Consider the following 5,447-nt stretch of genomic DNA (forward strand, 5'->3'; position numbering starts at 1 on the left):
TAGTTTTTTTATTGGTTTTTACCTTTATTTTAGCTTATTTTTCAGTTTTTTCCTTTTTTTTAGTTTTTTTTTATTTTTTATTTTTTTTAGTTTTTTACCTTTTTTTAGTTTTTTTAGTTTTTTTAGTTTTTTAGCTTTTTTACTTTTTTTATTAGTTTTTAGTTTTTTTTTTGTAGTTTTTGCCTTTTTTTAGTTTTTTCAGTTTTTTTTTTTTAGTTTTTTAGTTTTTTTTTGTAGTTTTTGCCTTTTTTTAGTTTTTTTAGTTTTTTAGCTTTTTTTATTTTTTTTATTAGTTTTTAGTTTTTTTGTAGTTTTTGCCTTTTTTAGTTTTTTCAGTTTTGACGTCACCTGATCCAGTTTTTTCAGGTGACGTCACCTGACACATCCATCCACACATCCACAGACAGACAACTTATTTTTATATATATAGAAGATATATAAAAATAAGTTGTCTGTGTGTGGATCTGTGTGTGGATCAGGTGACGTCATGTTTGTCCGCATATGACGTCTGAATTATTTCATACTAATACAAAAGAAGAAAAAAAACTAAAAAAGGAAAAAACTACAAAAAAAACTAAAAAGAAATAAAAACTAAAAAAGCTAAAAAACTAAAAAAAACTAAAAAAAGGTAAAAATCTAATAACTAAAAAAAAACTGAAAAAAATAAAAAAGAAAAACTACAAAAAAAATAAAAACTAATAAAAAAACTAAAAAGCTAAAAAACTAAAAAAACTAAAAAAAACTAAAAAAAGGTAAAAAACTAAAAAAGGCAAAAACTAAAAAAAACTAAAAACTAATAAAAAAACTAAAAAAGCTAAAAAACTAGAAAAACTAAAAAAACTAAAAAAAGGTAAAAAACAAAAAAAAACTAAAAACTAAAAAAGAAAAAACTAAAAAAAAGGAAAAAACTGAAAAATAAGAGAAAAAGAAAACTAAAAAAATATTAATAAATATAAAAAATATAAATATAAATATAATATAAATTAGCAATCAACAAAGCACCGAGACACAAATGACGACCGGGACACAGGGAGTATAAATGACGACCAGGACATAAGTAAAAAAAAAAACTAAAAAAACTAAAAAAATGGTAAAAACTACAAAAAAACTAAAAACTAATAAAAAAACTAAAAAATCTAAAAATCTAAATAAACTAAAAAAGAAAAAAAAGAAAAAAGGAAAAAAATAAAGGAGAAAAACAAAACTAAAAAACGAATGTATATACAGACCGGGACACCGGGATACAAATGACGACCGGGACACAGGGAATATAAATGACGACCGGGACACAGGGACACAACTACAATGGGGACGCCGGGGGGGCACAGGGGGATATAAATGACGACCGGGACACCGGGACACAAGGAATATAAATGACGCCCGGGACACTCAAAGAGAAATCACAAACTGGAACACCGGGACACAAATGACGACCGGGACACAGGGAATATAAATGACGACCGGGACACAGGGACATAACTACAAAGGGGACGCCGGGGTGCACAGGGGGATATATAAATGACGATGGCGACTCAGGGAATGGTCGATTAGCAATCACCATCAACAAAGCTCAAGGGCAATCATTAGAATCATGAGGTATAGATCTGAATACGGATTGTTTTCCCATGGACCATTATATGTTGCATGTTCAAGAGTCGGTAAACCTGACAATCTATTTATATGCACAGACAATGGGACAGCAAAGAATGTTGTATATTCGCAAGTTTTACGTAGTTAAAAACATATATATATATATATATATATATATATATATATATATATATATATATATATATATATATATATATATATATATATATATATATATATATATATATATATATATATATATATATATATATATATATATCTATATTCACAGGTGGGACATAGGGACACAACTACAATGGCGCGTAACTAATATGGCGCGTAACGACTTACGCGCGCGGGGGGGCTTGGGGGGGGGCGCGAAGCGCCCCCACCAACTAGGTGTTGGGGTGGCGCGAAGCGCCACCCCAACAGCTAGTATATAGATAGATATAGATAAGTTGTCTGTATTTCTGTCGAGTGACGTCATGTCATCATGTCATGTCGTCATGAAGTTAGTTGTCGTCATGTTTGTTATGACGATGACGTCATTAAAGGTATTCAAAACATTTGTTCACGGAAAAATGTTTAATTGTAAAATGACTGAAGAGCCTACAATGGCAACAGCCGAGGAAGCTGCTCAAAGAGTCTATACCAAAAAACTTGCTGCTGATAGAGAAAGTAAGAAAGAAAGCGTGCCGAGGAATCACAAGAACAGCAAGAAAACAGGCTTGCGGCTAATAGAGAAAGTAAGAACGGAAAGCGTGCCGAGGAACTACCAGAGCAACGCGAAACCAAACTTGCTGCTAAAAGAGAAAGTGAAAAAAGAAGGCTTGCCGAGGAATCACAAGAACAACAAGAAAACAGGCTTGCGGCTGATAGAGAAAGTAAGAAAAGAAAGCGTGCCAAGGAATCACAACAACAGCGTGAAATTAGGCTTGCGTCTCAAAGAGAAATCACCAAAAGAAAGCGTTCCGAGGAATCACAAGAGCAACCTGGGTCAGTGCAATGCTGGATGTACTCAGTGGAATGGCAAAAACGAGGATCGCCATACGCACATATAATAATCTGGCTCCATTATAAAATTACTTCTAACGAAATTGATGATGTGATTTCCGCTGAAATACCTGATGAAAATGTCGATAAGGGGTTAATCGTTGAATACTGTAACTCCGTAAAGGCAATCAAATACATATGTAAATACGTCAACAAAGGCAGTGACATGGCAGTTTTTGGCTTGCAGTTCGAAATCAAAGATATCGAAGAACTCGTACAATATCAGGCTGGAAGATACATAAGCAGTAATGAAGCTGTTTGGCGAATTCTTTCATTTCCGATACATGAACGTAGTCCAGCTGTTGTTCACTTAGCGGTAGATTTACAGAATGGTCAAAGTGTTTATTTTTCGGAATCCAACGTGCAACAAAGAGCCCTGAATCCACCGGATACAAAGTTAACTGCTTTCTTTTCGCTATGCAAAAATGATAATTTGCAAAAAAACTGCTTTATACTGAAGTGCCTTCGTATTACACGTGGAATACTAAAAATAAAGTATTTAAACGTCGAAAACAGGGTAAGTCAGTCGACGGCCAACCTACCATCTTCAAAGATACCACGATAGGAAGACTCTACACCGTTCACCCCAATCAACACGAATGCTTCTTTCTACGCCTGCTTTTGGTGAATGTACCCGGTCCGACGTCCTTTGAGTATTTGAGAACTGTAAACGGTACTATACATGACACTTACCGTAGTGCATGCCAAGCTCTGAATTTATTAGAGAATGACCAACACTGGGATAACTGCATCAATGACGCGTGCGAAACGTCAACTCCAAGTCAAATTCGTGCATTGTTTGGAATCATTCTAACAACTTGCTCTCCTTCAGCTCCTACAGAGTTATGGGGAAAATATAAATCGAAAATTTCCGAAGATATACTCCATCGAAAACGGTTAGAGACGTCAGATATGACTTTTGATTTTACATCAGAAATTTATAACTACACTTTAGTTATTATAGAAGATTTGTGCGTATGTATTGCAAACAAACCTCTTCAGGATTTCGGAATGCCTTCACCTAATCGTACCGATGCTGTTTCGACATGTGTAGAATTGGATCGTGAACAAAGTTACAGTACGAGTGATCTATTATCGTATGTACAAAATAACATTTCCAAGTTAACGTCGGAACAAAAAGACATTTATGATACGATAATGCATTGTGTCGATAACAACGTTGGAGAAATTTTCTTTTTGGCCGCACCAGGAGGTACTGGTAAAACGTTTGTGATAAAACTGATTCTGGCATTGCGTGAGATTTCAGGCAAACATTACCTATAATACCTAGATCAACCCCTGCAGACGAAATGAATTCTTGCCTGAAAAATTCTCATTTATGGGCACACGTAAAAACATTAAAATTAACTACAAATATGCGTGTCCGATTGCAAAACGATGACTCTGGTCAAACATTTTCAGATCAATTGCTGGCAATTGGAAACGGAAAGCTCCCAGTAGACTCAATTTCAGGACGTATACAACTACCTGCTGAATTCTGTAATTTAGTGACGTCCAAAAATGAATTGATTGAAAAAGTATTCCGAATATTCTAAACAATTATAAAAATAATAAATGGCTAAGTGAAAGAACGATTCTTTCACCCAAAAATATAGACGTCCACAAATCAACAATATTGTTTTAACCAAGATTCGAGACCAGGCAGTCCTTTACAAGTCAGTCGACACAGTTTTGGAACCAAATGAGGCGGTTGATTATCCATCTGAATTTTTAAATTCCGTGGATCTTTCAGGGTTTCCACCACACGTGCTACAACTAAAAATAGGCGTACTAATAATACTGTTAAGAAATATCAACCCACCAAAGCTTTGCAATGGCACGCGACTCGCCGTAAAAAAAAAAAAACAATGGAAAACGTAATAGAGGCCACAATCTTGACAGGGCTTTTTGAGGGTGAGGCTGTTCTTATTCCTCGCATTCCCATGATTCCAACGGATCTGCCTTTTCAATTTAAAAGATTGCAATTCCCAATTCGATTAGCATTTGCAATCACCATCAACAAAGCTCAAGGTCAATCATTAGAAAAATGTGGTATAGATCTTAATACTGATTGTTTTTCCCGTGGACAATTGTACGTTGCATGTTCGAGGGTCGGTAAACCTGACAATCTATTTATATGGAGCGACAATTGGACAGCGAAGAATGTTGTATATTTGCAAGTTTTACGCAGTTAATTTGTATTGTATCTATCTATCTATCTATCTATATAAAAACGAGTTGTGTGTATGCATGTTTGTTTGTTTTTAAAAAGAGCGTTTGCATATGACGTCATTATAAGTACATAAGGCTTTGTATGTGCACGGACAATGGGAAAGCCAAGAATGTTGTATATTCGCAAGTTTTACGTGGTTCAAAACACATATATAAATTTATCTATATTCATAGGAGGTACACAGGTACACAACTACAATGGCGCGTAACTAATATGGCGCGTAACGATATATATATATATATATATATATATATATATATATATATATATATATATATATATATATATATATATATATATATATAAATATATATATATATATATATATATATATATATATATATATATATATATATATATATATATATATATATATATATATATATATATAAATATATATATACATCTAACTTGACTTTCACAAAATCTATTTGCTTTCACTGAAAAATGTCTTTGTTTTTCTCCTAAATTCAGAGGGATTTTTCAAGAATGAATCTGAGCGTTAAAGTCTTAATTATATGTTCATAGTTTATAAAATCTGGGCAGCTTCATAATTCCTCTCGTAAACCGG

At 33.5% G+C, this 5,447-nt stretch overlaps 1 long non-coding RNA gene across 1 annotated transcript in view; it reads left to right on the forward strand.

Annotated features, from left to right (window-relative positions):
* Nucleotides 1-5,447, forward strand: part of LOC136032340 (uncharacterized) — a 513,312-nt gene that overhangs the window by 429,427 nt on the left and 78,438 nt on the right. The gene's annotated exons all lie outside the window — the stretch shown is intronic.

The sequence above is a fragment of the Artemia franciscana genome, chromosome 10 (assembly GCF_032884065.1).
Source record: "Artemia franciscana chromosome 10, ASM3288406v1, whole genome shotgun sequence".
In the NCBI taxonomy this organism is placed as follows: Eukaryota; Metazoa; Arthropoda; class Branchiopoda; order Anostraca; family Artemiidae; genus Artemia; species Artemia franciscana.